Raw genomic sequence first — 16,113 nt, 5'->3', positions numbered from 1 at the left:
TCATTTCTTGTTATTCAAGGGAAAGACACTAACTGATCACTCACGTCAAAATGTAGTCTGGTTTTCTGCTTCCATTATTGTACTAGTTTGCGCTTTGCACTAATTTGTGTTAAGAGTATTCATCTCTAGTTTCTACCACTGTTTTGTTTTTCTCTAGCTGTTCTCATTTATACTTCCAAGTTATAGAAACTTTTCAATTTTGCCAAGAATTTGATTAAACTTTGGCACTTAGTACTGATAAGAAAAACTGAAAGGTTCTTATTAATCTTTATGTTGTCTTGTCAAGGTAGTTATGCAACAAGAATTAGTTTTTCTTGAGAAACTCAGCTTCTCAAAAACGTTAAGAGAGGGAGTGAGTAGAGACAAATCGGTTGTCATGATTTAGCATTTAGCGATCATTGTCATTGTGGGGGTTTTAGCATAGCTTTCTCCACAATAACGTCTTTTAACTAACCTTGCTACCAGTCTCGGTTTCATAGCATATTGTCTTCTCTCTTTTGTTTTTATCAAGCATCACTCTGTTACTGTATTCACTTGTTGGAACTTATACTGATTTAGGAGGACATACTGTATTGTGTTTAACAGTAATTCTTTATGCATATTCTGTCAATAAATTACTCATGATCGACAAGGACTTGTTGCATTCAATTTTTGAACTTTTTTGGTTATCCATGTCTGCAGAAAGACTTAATATATCCAGCAGCTTAGTGAAACTATTGAGTCGATCTTTTTACAGCTACTGTGGTTTAGAGATTGCCAATTGGAATGCTTGAGGTCATTTTTACCAGTTATTTCATGTTAAGAACAGACACAAGTGCATAATCTCAAATATACGATTTCTGTCCCTACTTATGGTTTTGGAGAAGCAAAAATTGAACGTTGTGGTCAATCTTTTTTCCCCATTTAACGGCATTTTCATCTTCTCTTTCCTTTTGTCTCTTACCATTGTCCTCTCTGTCTCTTCATTGGAAAATGAAAAAAAAAAAAAAAAAAAAATACCCCTCTTTGAAACGAAATGATATCAGTTAGTACTTAGTACTGAAATGATGTTAACATAGTAAATTGTAGACTGTAGTCAATGTACCCTGGTAGAATTGGGAAAAGGGCATATGCAAGTATGAGCTCGGACAGAGAGACTCAGATTTGCTGTGTGAATCTTCAGTTGTATTTAAGTAATGTGACAATAATCTCTACAGAAAACTCAGTAGAATTTACATGGATGAAGCTAGAAGAAGTTAGCTCACAAGGACCAGTTTCTCAAAATAACTTGTATCTTAAGGACTGGTGCTGGGGCTCCAGGATAAGAGAAACGTAAAATTCAAAAATGCTTCCTAGTTCCTGACCTTTTTCTTCTAACTCAGGTACAGTCGTATCAAACCTGTATCCCTCATCTGTGAGACAAGGATTGGACACCATTAATACTTTCCATATTTCCTACGGAGTGAGACAAGGATTGGACACCATTAAGTCTTTCCATATTTCCGACGGAAACGGATGTGGCGCCGGGTGGAGTGGAGGATTTGGAAATTGTTGCTGACATGCACAATGAGCCATCGATCCATGAATGTTTCTTGGGAAAGGAAAGGTTACTTTGTTGAGGACAAACATTGGAACAAGCACCCCTCTTAGACTTGTGAAGTGCACAGTTGCAATTTTTATGGTACGGTCTTCGTTCAATTTCTATGTCCCGCATTGATAGGCTTCCTTCAAACACACACTGAAACATCATGCCAGAAGCTCCGAAGGTAGTCATCCTCTTCTATTCTCTTCTTTAGAATGTGTTGAATAAGTGAGCAGTGTACTAGTTGTGTGAGTTGAGTGTTGAAAATTTAGTGGTTTCTGAATCATTTATATAGAGAAGGGTATATATGTATGATAAATAGGGCGTGGGAGAAATCAAAGAGATCATTTTGTACGGTTTGTGGTTCTGTTTTTTGCCAAATTGAAGAAGACTAATAATAACGTTTGTTTCTAAGGCTCTCTGTTTTTTGCACTGAGGGAGGGGCAGAGAGAAAAGACTAGTCGTATTGGCTTCTTGTTTTCTGGCTGTGTCTTTGTCTTTGGCTTAAATATCTAAGTATTAGTGGGTTTCTACGCTTTAGTAATAGCTTAGATCGATCCACGAAGACGTTATTTACCTAACTGGGTAGTTAGGAGAGGCTGCATAACTATAATATATGCTTGGTGGTTAACTCTATGCAGCTAACTGATATAGGTCTTGGTCGAGCATCAATTATTCGTTATATAAGTAAAAGACACCCACTATTAACCATGTTAAAACGTAATATGGTTTTGTGCTCCCATCATTATATTTGTTAATAATTAGTTTGTTCATATTTGTTCATATTTGTGTTGAGATAATGAACCTTAATTAGTTTTAACCACAATTTTGTTCGTCTCTGTTCTCTTTCATGGTTCCTATTGCTTGGAAATTTTGAGATTTTCTGAAAATCATGCTTGGTTTGTTACATGTTGGGTTGAATTCATCATCGAATTGAGGGATTAACTTTGAATAGGAATTACGTTTGTGCTTGGCTTATTGCCCAATTGAAGTTTCCTATGGTCTTTTCAGATATTAATGATGTCTTATCAAGGTAGTTATTCAACAAGACAATATATAGTTTTTCTTGATATATTCAGCTTCCCTCCCTCAAGTTTGTCCCCTACTTGAAAGTTGAAAGAGAAATGGATTTGCATAGTTTCCACTTTTCTCCGTAATAACATTTTTTAACTAACCTGAGAATCATTCTGTTACTTGTTCAGCTACAAGGTACAAGTCATGTTAGGGAGATATAAAATATGGTGCTTAACTTTGGCATTTTTACAACAATAATCACTGTGATTTGTATGGACATTCTCATGGTTCTTTAACTTTTCTGCAGAATGCTACAACATCGATCAGTCTTCTTTTAACGTGCTTGGCAATTCTTGTTCATCAAAATAAAATAGTAAGAGAATATAAACATGAAACTCCTTGGCTTTGACTACACTATTAAAACTACTGCTGCCTGCATTTTGTCCATATGCAGATAAACTTAAACTTTGATTCAATGAAATTTCTACGTTTTTTTTTTTGCCGTGTAAAACTACACATTGATGATTTTGATCTTGGTATACAACAATGGGAAGCTAGACTATGGATAAATTTTTTTCCTAACTAATGACTTAAGAATTATGCGGTGATATTGCTGAAATGAGGTTAGGAAGTTATATTAATGATCAAGAAAAGGAAATGCAATTATAGACTGTCAACACTTTCAGGTGTATAAGTTTGTGTATGCTACTTCTGTTGTTTTATTATTTACAGAAAACGTAGAGTACACGAATGAAGTTGGAAGAAACTAGCCCACAAGCACTACTTCTCAAGACTAATTGATCTCGAGTGCAAGTGTTGGGGCACCAGAATAAGAGAAACAGAAAATTTAAAATTGCTTTTCAGTTCCAAACCTTTTTCTTTCTTCCAATTCACCCATAATCGTAACAAGCAGTCTCTATCTATGTGTTGAGGAATGAGTCTCAGTCATGCTTTCTCTGTTTCCAGTTCTGGACATGGACGTGTTGCCTAGAAGAGACTGCTGAGAAGAAGAGAATTTGGAAGTCGCTGTTGACATGCATAAGGAGCCATCCGTCCATAACTGTTTGTTGGGGAAGGAAATGTTCCTTTGTTGACAAGCATTGTGGCAAACACCCCCTTTTGACTTGTGCAGCGCACAGTTGCAGTTCTTATGGTATGGCCTGCGCTCAATTTCTGTGTCCTTCATTGAGATACTTCCTTCAAACACACACTGGAAAATCATGCCAGAAACTCCCAAGGTAGTCATTCTCTTCTAGTTCTTCTCTTTGGAATGAATATTTTGATATTGTGTTTGTATGTGTGAGGCAGTGAGCAGTGTAAGTGTTTGTGTATATCAAGGGTTGAGTGTATTGAAACTTGTGTGTGCTTTCTGAATCATTTATATAGATGTGATGTTGAAGCGTTGTAGGGGAAATCAAGAAATAAGTTTGTGTGATTCTGCCTTTCCCTTGTTCAACTCAAGAGTCAAGACAAGTATTCTTTTTCGACATAGAAAGAGGGAGAAAGAAAAGAGGAGTACTCGGCTCGGCTTTTTGTTTTGTTGCTTGGTTTTGGAGTCTAAGTTTCAATGAGGTTTTAGGCTTTTAGTTAGCTTAGATTGATCCATGGAGTCGTTATTTACCTAACAAACTAGTTAGAAGAGTCCCCATATATTTATTTTTAAGCATCCTCCATGGTTCTTTCTATGCAACCAACTTGACATAGGTCTTGTTCAAGCATCTGTTTTCGTTACACAACAGACTCACTATGTCTGTTGTGGAAACCCAACATAGTTTTGTTCCTTCATTATTATATTAGTTTGCACCAAAAAGTGATGAGATGCTGGATTTTTGGTTTTCAGTACAAAGTGTTCTGTTTGTCTTCTACATGTCTAAGTTCTGGATCTTTTGTTTCTCCAACTATGAATAATATGTTTAAGCTAATTTCATTGAACTTCTGCAATTGATACTTGTAGCACATACATATGTGCTGAAGAGATAGGACTGGTGTGTGCTTTAAGGTTGACTTTAGAGTTTGTTAAGTTTATGTCCATGTCCCCTTACAGCAAGGCTTTCATCATCACTCTCTTTCATTTTATCAAGTAATTAAGCTGTCATAATCAGGTTTATTCGCCACAATTAGAGCTTTAATCAAAGTAATTCCTCAAAATCCAAGGTCTGATAAATTACAGGCTCAGCTGCAATGCTTAGCTTGATATAAGGTTTACTGGTTATAACTTATAAGCCTGGTCAACAATGGATTCATGTGATTTTGCGTAGTAGTCATTGTTTATGGATTCGATAGCACTCACTCCTGTTATGTTTAGTGCTTCGTGTTACATTTACATGTATTATAAAGAGTGCTAAAACTAATACGGTTTGGCCTTTTGTTTTATGGCTTGGCTTTTGTTCTAATAACAGCATAATCCACTAATACGTTATTTAACTACCTAGCTAGGTAGTTAGAGAAGGGCTGCCTATTTTGTTTCAGAGCATGCTGGGCGGTTAGATCTATGAAACCAAATACCCTAAGTATCATTTCTTGTTATTCAAGGAAATAAAAGACACGAACTGATCACTCATGTCAAAATGTAGTCTGGTTTTCTGCTTCCATTATTATACTAGTTACCACTACTTTGTGTTAAAGAGTATTCGTCTCTAGTTTCTACCACTACTTTGTTTTTCTCTATTCTCATTCATGCTTCAAGTTATACACTTTTCAATTTTTCCAAGAAATATTTGATTCAACTTTGGCATTTAGTACTGATAAGAAAAACTGAAAGGTTCTTATTAATCTTTATGTTGTCTTGTCAAGGTAGTTATGCAACAAGAATTAGTTTTTCTTGAGAAACTCAGCTTCTCAAAAACGTTAAGAGAGGGAGCAAGTAGAGACAAATCGGTTGTCATGATTTAGCATTTAGCGATCATTGTAATTGTGGGGGGTTTTAGCATAGCTTTCTCCACAATAACGTCTTTTAACTAACCTTGCTCCCAGTCTCGTTTCATAGTATATTGTCTTCTCTCTTTTGTTTTTATCAAGCATCACTCTGTTACTGTATTCACTTGTTGGAACTTATACCGATTTAGGAGGACATACTATATGGTGTTTAACGGTAATTCTTATGCATATTCTGTCAATAAATTACTAATGATCGACAAGGACTTGCTGCATTCAATTTTTGAACCTTTTTGGTTATCCATGTCTGCAGAAAGGCTTAATATATCCAGCAGCTTAGTGAAACTATTGAGTCGATCTTTTTACAGCTACTGTGGTTTAGAGATTGCCAATTGGAATGCTTGAGGTCATTTTTACCAGTTATTTGATGTTAAGAACAGACACAAGTGCATAATCTCAAATATACGATTTATGTCCCTACTTATGGTTTTGGAGAAGCAAAATTGAACGTTGTGGTCAATCTTTTTTCCCCATTTAACGGCATTTTCATCTTCTCTTTCCTTTTGTCTCTTAGCATTGTCCTCTCTCTGTATCTTCATTGGAAAATAGAAAAAAAAAAAAAAAAAAACCCTTCTTTGAAATGAAATGATATCAGTTAGTACTGAAATGATGTTAACAAAGTAAATTGTAGAATGTAGTCAATGTACCCTGGTAGAATTGGGAAAAGGGCATATGCAAATATGAGCTCAGACAGAGAGACTCAGATTTGCTGTTTGAAGCTTCAGTTGTATTCAAGTAAAGTGACAATAATCTCTACAGAAAACGCAGTGGAATTTACATGGATTAAGTCATGAAGCTAGAAGAAGTTAGCTCACAAGGACCAGTGTAAGAGAAACGAAAAACTCAAAATTGCTTCTCAGTTCCTGACCTGTTTCTTCTAAGTTCTAACTCAGCTACAGTCGTGTCGCCTGTATCCATCATCTGTGAGACAAGGATGGGACACCATTAAGACTTTCTATGTTTCCGACGGAAATGGATGTGGCTCCGGGAGGAGCCGAGGAAATTGTTGCTGACATGCACAATGAGCCATCGATCCATGAATGTTTCTTGGGAAAGGAAATGTTACTTTCTTGAGTACAGACATTGGAACAAGCACCCCTCTTAGACTTGTGAAGTGCACAGTTGCAATTTTTATGGTACGGTCTTCGTTAAATTTCTGAGTCCCACATTGATAGGCTTCCTTCAAACACGCACTGAAACATCATGCCAGAAGCTCCGAAGGTAGTCATCCTCTTCTATCCTCTTCTATTCTCTTTCTTTAAAATGTGTTTAATAAGTTAAATTTTTATTATATCTATAATTATATATCAATGATTCGTGTCTATATTAAGAAAAAACGTTGATGAAATTTAAGAAACTTTTCTCCATTTTCTTTGTTAATTATATAAACTATTTTATCGAAAATTTACTAAAATCGAAAACAGGATAAGAGACAAAGAAGATATTTAGTAAGTTGGGCTAGAACCACAAAATGAGCTAGCAGCACAAGAGGCCTGCTACTATGCTAATGTTGGTGTCCAAGTCCAACGCAGTATCCCACAAAACCTTACCCTAGCTCTACCACTCTCCCTCTCAAAGAGAAACAGAAACAGATCGAATTCCCAAAACGGCGCAACACTCTCTCCTTCGATGGCCGAGGCATTCGGAGTTGTCGCAGGGGCCGTGGGCTGTCTCAAGGCGACTGGACACTCAATCTCCGCTGGTACCTGGAGAATTTGTCAATGGGGTACCTACCGAACTCATCAAGGTGCTCAAAGAAGACATCGACTGGGCTATCCAGCTCGTGGGCAGGATGAATAAGTCATCAGGGATCGCCCACAAGCTCAAGAAAATAATCCCCGTATATTCCCAGCAAATGGACAAGGTCAGTTCGGATTTCCAGTTAAGCCTTATAGTTTTGACGTCACTCCAATCCTCTGAAATTAAAGATGATACCACCCACATAAGGGCCCTTCTGGAGACGACCGACAAGAAGGACGAGAAGATGTCTCTGCAGTTGGAGCAAATCTTTAAAGATGTATCAAGATTATCAACTTGCTCTAAGACTGGTCGTCTTCATGAAGATATATTGTCAACTTGCCCTAAGACTGGTCGTCTTCTATTTCGGGGGATGTTGTTGAGGCCGGATTTGGAGAAGGACATCACATCCAATTTCCACCGGATGTCAGATCACGCGCAGTCTTCCCATCAGATTCTCTGGAAATTCCATGAATCTTCAAGATCTTTTTCAGTCTGATTTCCATATGGGTCAGCGAATCAGGCAACAAGCCGATCAAATTGGTTAGAATGTTGTCGAACAGAGTACCACCATACTTGCCACCACAGTTGTCATCAACAACAATACTGAAACACTTGCCATGTTATCATCGAGATTTAAACTTATCATCGAGCTTAAAATCCTCTAACCTGAGTGAATCATCGAGCAAATGCTTATGGAAATCCTTATAAAGTTTATTTTGCTGATGGATGAATGTCTTGATACTATCATCTAGCTGATGGTATCAAGGCATACGTCTCTCAAGTCCAGCAGCTAAATGATAGTATCAAGACATTCATCGTCAGCAAAATAAACTTTATAAGGATTTCCAGAAGCATTTGCTCGATGATTCACTCAGGTTAGAGGATTTTAAGCTCGATGATAAGTTTAACCTCGATGATGGCAAGTGTTTCAGTATTGTTGTTGATGGCAACTGTGGTGGCAAGTATGGTGGCACTCTGTTCGATGACATTCTAACCAATTTGACCAGTCTGTTGCCTGATTCGCTGACCCATATGGAAATCAGACTGAAAAAGATCTTGAAGACATGAAATTTCCAGAGAATCTGAAGGGGAAGTGACTGCTGGCACTAGCACATCTAGGGTTGCTGAAGAGGTAAGTTTCCTAGACTTGATGCATCAACAATGGAGATATCTAGGCTATTGTGTGAAGATACCCTGTGTCCGTGCTAGTATTTGCTTTCAAGGAGTCAGAGACCCCTTTAGGTTGGTTCATATATGTTTTATTACATCTAGCATATCTGTTTCTGGGTTGATATAGAGGTTATGTATGTGCTAGTGCCATAGTTGCAATTAGATGAAGAGTAAGGAAGGTAGGGGATTGGTGGTGCATTCATAATTTTGAAGAATCATACTGGTATGTGCTGGATTTGTTTCTCTAGGTGCTCTTCAGATGGTCTAAGATTTCACATTTGTGCCATATTAAGTGTGAGTTCGCTTTACTTATTCTCACTATATTAGTCTTAGATGAGATCTTTGAGATGTTGTATTCAGCTTTTATAAAATTACATTAAGGATTAATGTCAGTTTTGAGACACTTTTTCTGTGGAAGACATGCATCAATATTTATTTTCTCTTGGCCTTCATCAATATTGTATGTTTCAGTGCACTGCAATTGCATGAAGGGATTATAAGTTTTGCATTTTGGTAAGCTTAGTCTAATATGATTGGTTAGGTCTTAACTTCTCCAGTGATCCACATAACAAATATGAAGCAGAGCAATCATTCCATGAACTTGAACAAATCTGAGTGTGCACAAGCGTTACTAGTATTGGGGGATTTAATAAATATAAATGAACTTGAACTTGTTTGTGTGTGTGCATGAAACTTGAATTTGTTTACATATTACTAATACCTGTCCATTTTTTGTGGAACAGGATGATGGGGAAACTATATGTGGTGCCTGTAGGAAGTGCTTTGGGTTAGCTGAATACTGGATTCAATGCAACATATGTGAGCAGTGGTTCCATGGCACATGTGTGCATATAACTCCTGACACAGTTGAGCAACATTTCAGGTGCCGTGCATGCAGCCACTGATTGATCCTCGGTGACATTATATATTAGTGTGTTTGGCGGCTTAAGTTTGGTATATTAGTGTATTTTGATTAGCCTAGATTGATCTGCAGAGACGGTATATAACTAACTAGGTTGTCAGAAACTGGAGGGCTTTCAATTTTATAGTTATGCCTAGTTGGCGATTAGCTCTATGCAGCTAGCTGACATAGGTATAGCTCAAGCATCTGTTCAAACATACACACAGACTCACTATGTCTGTTGTGGAAACCGAACATTGTTTTGTTCCTTCACTATTATGTTACTTTGCACCAAAAGTTATGAGATGCTGGATCTTTGGTTTTTACTACTATTTTGTTTCTCCAAGTTTTCTAAGGCTGTTGCATTTGCATACCCTTTTCCATTATCATCGAGATAGCTATGAATAATGTGTTTAAGCTAATTTCATTGAACTTTTGCATTTTGTACTTGTAGCACTAGCACATATGTGCTGAAGAAATAGGACTGCTGTGTGCTTTAAGGTTGACTTTTGTGTTTCTTAAGTTTATGTCCATGTCCCCTTACAGCTTCAAATTAAGAACATACGAGTGTGTTTGTTCAGACACAGCATGTTTTCACAAGGCTTTCATCCTCACTCTCTTTCTTTTTACCAAGTAATTAAGCTGTCGTAATCAGGTTCATTAGCCACAATTAGAGCTTTAATCAAAGAAATTCACCAAAATCTAGTGAGTTGTAGATATCTTGCCATTTTTTTGTAGCACTGCTGAGTTGCTTTGTAGTTGAAGAAAACTGAACTTGCAATTAAGCTATTAACTTTACTGGGAGCTAGTGTTCTTTGGAATGTGTGTATATATATCTCTTTCCCACTTTGGGGTTGACAGAGATGAATGGGATGTAAAATTTACTACACAGCAACATAGTTGCACCCAAGGATCGAGACTAATTGGTTTTTGAGATGCGTTTGGTCCACATATCACATAAGCATAAGCATGAGAATTGAAATCTATGGGATTCACCATTAGCACCAAGTATCTCAGTGTTGTTTCTTGCATCCCAAATCAAATATAAATCTGAGGATTTTTCTGCACTCATTCACACATGCACAGAAGCTGAAATTGGATGCCAATGTCATTGAAACTTAATTTTCTTTGGTTTCCAGTGTGAAAAATCAGAACGCTAGGTGATAGTGTTTAACTATTTACATTACACTATAATGAGACAAATGAGAGATGTCAGGTCTCTGGTAGAGAAGGACAGAATACATAAAATGTTCTAATTTTGAAATGATTTTGCTAGTCATTTTTTGTTTTAACTTATTCATCTTCATTCTTTTGTCGTTTTCATTTGTCTTACATCTTCGATATCTTCTCTTCCTCAGTTTCTCTCCTTTCATCAAAATATCAGAAATTGAAAATAATAATGTTGCAAATGAATCACCAGGAAAGCACCGTCTCCATTTTGATGGTAATGTCTGAGACTCGGAGAAAGAGAACGGGTGGTACTTTTCATCAGAATACAGCAATCTCAGACTTCTTTCTAGTTATGGTTAGGATTAGGATTCAAATTCTTGTTTTAAAAGAAGAATAGAATTAGGATTGGCTTAGATACTAACCAAGTAACCAGTAATGACTTCTAGAGCTATACACCATAATGCTGAGATGATCTTAACAAGCAAAATTCTAATTATTTAACTTGAACTAGAATGAGAGAAAAAAGTTGAAAGAAGAATAAAAGAACAACCGTTTTTCTCTAGAGCCCTATACTTTTCAAAGAGAGGGTACTGAGAACAAAGAATTAGGTTTGGCCTTTTGTTTTATGGTTTGGCTTTTGTTCTAATAACAACATAGATTAATCCACTAATACGTTATTTAACTACCTAGCTAGGTAGTTAGAGAAGGGCTGCCTATTTTGTTTCAGAGCATGCTGGGCGGTTGGATCTATGAAACCAAATACCCTAAGTATCATTTCTTGTTATTCAAGGAAATAAAAGACACTAATTGATCACTCATGTCAAAATGTAGTCTGGTTTTCTGCTTCCATTATTATACTAGTTAGCACTACTTTGTGTTAAAGAGTATTCGTCTCTAGTTTCTACCAATTTTTATGGTACGGTCCGAAGGTTGTATGAGTTAAGAGTGTTGAGTGTTGAATCATATGTGCTATGTTTTTGAGAACTTTCCTTATTATAGTGGTATTAGGAATGTTTTCTTTTATGCTGGGAATAGGATTTTACTTGCTTCTCAAAAACATGGTAATTCCTTATTCTAGTTGGATTATATTTCTTATCACTTGCTTCACAAGGAATGTTTTCATTTTTCATGTTGGGAATAGCATTACATAAAACAATCCCTATAAATAACCTTGTGTAGGGCAGAAATATAAGGACAAGAAGAACAATGCCGACGTCGAATCGAATATTACAGGAACGACACCGTCTAGTAGTTGAACTGGAAGAAGTAATCCGCCGTCTAGAAAAAAAATTCGCAGAGAATGTGGAACACGAAGACCGCCCATATCTAGAGCTTGAAGACATCCGGGAACTGGAAGAAGCAATCCCTCGTCTAGAAGAAAACTTCCGCCATCGTAATCAAGGACGACCTCGCGTTGCAGCAGAAGAACTAGGATATTACCTCGGAAAAGCATGCATCGCCAAACTTAAAGGAGCAATCCAGCGTCTAGAAACACAAGCAATCCGGGGCCGGGCTCCTACGTCTGAAGAAGAAAACGATGGTCTACGCCACGAGCTCCAGGATCTTCTAAGAGGAATGGGCAAGTCAGTGACACAGCTGCGACAAGTTTTGGAATTAGGCAAATCATGGATTAACTTTGTGGACGGGGTTTTCGATATTTTTTTTGTAATAATTCTAATGTTGGTGTCCAAGTCCAACGCAGTATCCCACAAAACCCTACCCTAGCTCTACCACTCTCCCTCTCAAAGAGAAACAGAAACAGATCGAATACCCAAAACGGAGCATCACTCTTTCCTTCGATGACGGAGGCATTCGGAGTTGTCGCAGGGGCCGTGGGCCTCGCATTCCAAACTAACCGCCTCTACGATAAATACAAAGAGCTCGAACCGAATGTTCGCAAGCTCAATGCCAACTTGGTGTGTCTCAAGCTGATTGCTGCCCGACTGGACACTCAATCTCCGTTGGTACCTGGCGAATTTGTCAATGGGGTACCTACCGAACTCATCAAGGTGCTCAAAGAAGACATCGACCGGGCTACCCAGCTCGTGGACAGGATGAATAAGTCATCAGGGATCGCCCACAAGCTTAAGAAGATAATCCCCATATACTCCGAGCAAATAGACAAGGTCAGTTCGGATATTAAGACGAGCCTTATGGTTTTGATGGCATTCCAAGTCGGAGATATCAAAGATGATACCAGCCGCATAAGGGCCCTGTTGGAGACGACCGACAAGAAGGACGAGAAGATGTCAGATATCAAAGATGATACCAGGGCCCTTGCGGAGACGACCTACAAGAAGGACGAGAAGATGTCTCTGCAGTTGGAGCAAATCTTTGAAGATGTATCAAGATTATCAACTTGCTCTTAAGACTGGTCGTCTTCATGAAGATAGATTGTCAACTTGCCCTAAGACTGGTCGTCTGAAAAACGTTAAGAGAGGGAGCGAGTAGAGACAAATCGGTTGTCATGATTTAGCATTTAGCGATCATTGTAATTGTGGGGGTTTTAGCATAGCTTTCTCCACGATAACGTCTTTAACTAACCTTGCTACCAGTCTCTGTTTCATAGCATATTGTCTTCTCTCTTTTGTTTTTATCAAGCATCACTCTGTTACTGTATTCACTTGTTGGAACTTATACTGATTTAGGAAGACATATTATATGGTGTTTAACGGTAATTCTTTATGCATATCCTGTTAATAAATTACTAATGATCGACAAAGACTTGCTGCATTCAATTTTTAAACTTTTTTGTTATCCATGTCTGCAGAAAGGCTTAATATATCCAGCAGCTTAGTGAAACTATTGAGTCGATCTTTTTACAGCTACTGTGGTTTAGAGATTGCCAATTGGAATGCTTGAGGTCATTTTTACCAGTTATTTCATGTTAAGAACAGACACAAGTGCATAATCTCAAATATACGATTTCTGTCCCTACTTATGGTTTTGGAGAAGCAAAATTGAATGTTGTGGTCAATCTTTTTTCCCCATTTAACGGCATTTTCATCTTCTCCTTCCTTTTGTCTCTTACCCTTGTCCTCTCTCTCTCTCTTCATTGGAAAATGAAAATGAAGAAAAAAAAAAAAAAAAAATACCTCTTTGAAACGAAATGATGTTAACATAGTATATTGTAGACTGTAGTCAATGTACACCCTGGTAGAATTGGGAAAAGGGCATATGCAAGTATGATCTCAGACAGAGAGACTCAGATTTGCTGTGTGAAGCTTCAGTTGTATTTAAGTAATGTGGCAATAATCTCTACAGAAAACTCAGTAGAATTTACATGGATGAAGCTAGAAGAAGTTAGCTCACAAGGACCAGTTTCTCAAAATTAGCTTTTATCTTGAGGACTGGTGCTGGGGCTCCAGGATAAGAGAAACGTAAAATTCAAAATTGCTTCCTAGTTCCTGACCGTTTTCTTCTAACTCAAGTACAGTCGCATCAAACCTGTATCCCTCATCTGTGAGACAAGGATTGGACACCATTAATACTTTCCTTATTTCCGACGGAGTGAGACAAGGATTGGACACCATTAAGTCTTTCCATATTTCCGACGGAAATGGATGTGGCGCCGGGTGGAGTGGAGGATTTGGAAATTGTTGCTGACATGCACAATGAGCCATCGATCCATGAATGTTTCTTAGGGAAGGAAAGGTTACTTTGTTGAGGACAGACATTGGAACAAGCACCCCTCTTAGACTTGTGAAGTGCACAGTTGCAATTTTTATGGTACGGTCTTCGTTCAATTTCTGTGTCCCGCATTGATAGGCTTCCTTCAGACACACACTGAAACGTCATGCCAGAAGCTCCGAAGGTAGTCATCCTCTTCTATTCTCTTCTTTAGAATGTGTTGAATAAGTGAGCAGTGTACTAGTTGTGTGAGTTGAGTGTTGAAAATTTAGTGGTTTCTGAATCATTTATATAGAGAAGGGTATATATGTATGATAAATGGGCCGTGGGAGAAATCAAAGAGATCATTTTGTACGGTTTGTGGTTCTGTTTTTTGCCAAATTGGAGAAGACTAATAATAACGTTTATTTCTAAGGCTCTCGGGTTTTTGCACTGAGGGAGGGGGAGAGAGAAAAGACTAGTCGTATTGGCTTCTTGTTTTCTGGTTGTGTCTTTGTCTTTGGCTTAAATATCTAAGTATTAGTGGGTTTCTACGCTTTAGTAATAGCTTAGATTTATCCACAAAGACGTTATTTACCTAACTGGGTAGTTAGGAGAGGCTGCATAACTATAATCTATGCTTGGCGGTTAACTCTATGCAGCTAACTGATATAGTCATATAGGTCTTGGTCCGAGCATCAATTATTCGTTATATAAGTAAAAGACACCCACGATTAACCATGTTAAAACGTAATATGCTTTTTGCGCTCCCATCATTATATTTGTTTATAATTCATATTTGTGTTGAGATAATGAACCTTAGTTTTAACCACAATTTTGTTCGTCTCCGTTCTCTTTCATGGTTCCTAACTTCCTATTGCTTGGAAATTTTGAGATTTTCTGAAAATCATGCTTGGCTTGTTACATGTTGGGTTGAATTCATCATCGAATTGAGGGATTAACTTTGAATAGGAATTACGTTTGTGCTTGGCTTATTGCCCATTTGAAGTTTCCTATGGTCTTTTCAGATATAATGATATCTTATCAAGGCAGTTATTCAACAAGACAATATATAGTTTTTCTTGAAATATTCAGCTTCCCTCCCTCAAGTTTGTCCCCTACTTGAAAGTTGAAAGAGAAATAGATTTGCATAGTTTCCACTTTTCTCCGTAATAACGTTTTTTAACCGACCTTCTTTTATCTTGTTTTTGGTGAGAATCATTCTGTTACTTGTTTAGCTACAAGGTACAAGTCATGTTAGGGAGATATAAAATATGGTGTTTAACTTTGGCATTTTTACAACAATAATCACTGTGATTTGTATGGACATTCTCATGTTTCTTTAACTTTTCTGCAGAATGCTACAACATCGATCAGTCTTCTTTTAACGTGCTTGGCAATTCTTGTTCATCAAAATAAAATAGTAAGAGAATATAAACATGAAACTCCTTGGCTTTGACTACACTATTAAAACTACTACTGCCTGCATTTTGTCCATATGCAGATGAACTTAAACTTTGATTCAATGAAATTTCTACGTTTTTTTTGCCATGTAAAACTACACATTGATGATTTTGATCTTGGTATACAACAATGGGAAGCTAGACTATGGATAAATTTTGTTTGGTTTGAGGTTTTTGCCAAAAGTTGAAACTGAGAACAAAGAATTAGGTTTGGCCTTTTGTTTTATGGTTTGGCTTTTGTTCTAATAACAGCATAGATTAATCCACTAATACGTTATTTAACTACCTAGCTAGGTAGTTAGAGAAGGGCTGCCTATTTTGTTTCAGAGCATGCTGGGCGATTGGATCTATGAAGCCAAATACCCTAAGTATCATTTCTTGTTATTCAAGGAAATAAAAGACACTAACTGATCACTCATGTCAAAATGTAGTCTGGTTTTCTGCTTCCATTATTATACTAGTTAAGTAGCACTACTTTGTGTTAAAGAGTATTCGTCTCTAGTTTTTACCACTATGTTTTTCTCTATATATTCTCATTCATGCTTCAAGTT

General features: G+C 37.3%; 1 non-coding gene across 1 annotated transcript; it reads left to right on the top strand.

Moving 5' to 3' along the window:
• The first annotated feature begins 8,215 nt into the window (after positions 1-8,215).
• Positions 8,216-9,632, top strand: LOC101294500. The gene is made up of 2 exons (XR_183666.1): positions 8,216-8,381; positions 9,163-9,632. It is a non-coding gene; the product is annotated as an uncharacterized LOC101294500 (transcript).
• Positions 9,633-16,113: the final 6,481 nt, after the last annotated feature.

The sequence above is a fragment of the Fragaria vesca genome, linkage group LG1 (assembly GCF_000184155.1).
Source record: "Fragaria vesca subsp. vesca linkage group LG1, FraVesHawaii_1.0, whole genome shotgun sequence".
NCBI classification, from domain to species: Eukaryota; Viridiplantae; Streptophyta; class Magnoliopsida; order Rosales; family Rosaceae; genus Fragaria; species Fragaria vesca.
The sequence above is the reverse complement of the archived record's forward strand: the minus strand, read 5'-3'. Positions and strand labels throughout refer to the sequence as shown.